This window comes from Eurypyga helias, unplaced genomic scaffold (assembly GCF_000690775.1).
Source record: "Eurypyga helias isolate BGI_N326 unplaced genomic scaffold, ASM69077v1 scaffold3548, whole genome shotgun sequence".
NCBI classification, from domain to species: domain Eukaryota; kingdom Metazoa; phylum Chordata; class Aves; order Eurypygiformes; family Eurypygidae; genus Eurypyga; species Eurypyga helias.
In genome coordinates this window covers 97,630-99,284 of record NW_010266157.1, presented here as the reverse complement: position 1 = coordinate 99,284, position 1,655 = coordinate 97,630, and the positions used below count along the sequence as shown (strand labels likewise).

Here is a 1,655-nt window from a genome sequence, read left to right as displayed (position 1 = left end):
TGTTAAGATGTAAAGTGCAATCCTAAGCTAACATTGTCTGTGCAAGCACCATAGAAACATTTGCATATCTGCATATATCTTACAACTGTACTCTTTACCTCCTTGTGATAAAGCTTTGTCTACCTGCAAACACAGTCAAAGGCTACAGCTGCAAACCAAAGCCAACTCTAACAATGGCCAATAGCTCAACGACAGAAGCAGCCACATGCTTTGGTCAGCCTTCTGTAACTTTAATTAGTACAAAGGAACCTTTCCATGAACTACCTGCTGTTTTCTGATGACCTCTGGGATCTTTTCATTTAGCCCTATACAAAGAAACAAATATGACAAAAGTCAATTCATTCACAGTGTAATCTTCTGAGGCCAAAAGTCAATCTAAACGCAGTGAAGATTTGCTTTCATTTAAGACAGAGGTGAGAACAAAGTCTGCAGTGGAAGTTATGATAGAAAGCAACAAATGTGGATCACTGACCAAAATAATTATGTACTTGATGCAAATGCAGATTGCATATTGTTATATATAAAACATTATGTTTTATTTTTTTCCCATTCCGTCTGTTTTTTTCTGTGGTGAATACATGTTGTTAGAAGATGTCTTGTATGGTCTTAATCTTTGTTGTGTACTATTTTTTATAGTCTTAAGTTATAATGAAAAAAAAAAAGTAGGAACCAAACATAAAAGGTCTAGTAAAGCCAAAAATTAATTTCATATTGATTTAAAGTGATCTAGGTGAGTTTTTACACTGAAAGCAAAGATATAGCAATTGTAGACCATGGTATTTATTTTCAGTCAAACCAAAGTTACATATAATTCTGCCTCTGCTTATACGGGATATTAACACTAACAATACACTCCCTTTGGAAGACTTGCACAGGCCAAATTGTTGGAATGCTGGTTTTCTTGACAACTCCAAACCCAAAAATATGATAATGCGTTATGGTGTAGTTGAAAATAGCATAGTCAGATGTTTGCTTAAAACCTAGAAACTTTACGTGTTGCTTTTCATGTGCTGTGCCAAGTCTTGATAATACTTTTTCCCCCAACCAAGGGACCTCATAACCTGATAATGGTTATTGCTTTACAAACAGTTTTTGACAGAAGGTGGCTGCTAGAGCTTAACATACATACCAGTTCCATGTGATGGTCCTGGTTCTTGCAAACTAAGCTCATCGTTTATTCTTTGCTGAAGTCAGCAAATAGACTTAAAGATATACACAGTCATCTATCACGCCAAATAAAAGGACATAACGGCTTTCGAAAGGGTTTTCCCACTTACCCAAAAGGCTTTCTGAAAGCTTCTACCTCTGCGAAAGAAAAAAAAAAGAAAAAAAAAAGAAAAACAAAAGAAATTAGAACAATTATGGCAGATTGCATGAATTGTGAGAACGTCACAGTAACTGCTACTTTTCATTATGTTTGTCTTTGGGTCATGATCAACAGAAGGTTTACGGTAATTACATTGAGAGAAGGATTCACCTTGTAAGCGATTGTTTTCAGTCAATCAGTCGTCTAAGGTTTTGATGTGGGCATTACCTGAAAGGGAATGATGGGTGTTTTGAGTGCATGTTCAAGAGACTTTGATGGACTGGAAGTAAATGTGGTAACTGTACCATCAGGAAGGTGGCCTAAGACTACAATGCTAAAGTATGCATAC

General features: G+C 36.1%; 1 protein-coding gene across 1 annotated transcript in view; it reads left to right on the top strand.

Annotated features, from left to right (window-relative positions):
* FOXP2 (forkhead box P2) overlaps window positions 1-650 on the top strand; it is a 42,239-nt gene extending 41,589 nt beyond the window's left edge. The window contains exon 10 of the mRNA XM_010156964.1: window positions 1-650. This exon is cut by the window's left edge and continues 842 nt beyond it. The gene's annotated coding sequence lies outside the window, so the exon portion shown is untranslated.
* Window positions 651-1,655: the final 1,005 nt, after the last annotated feature.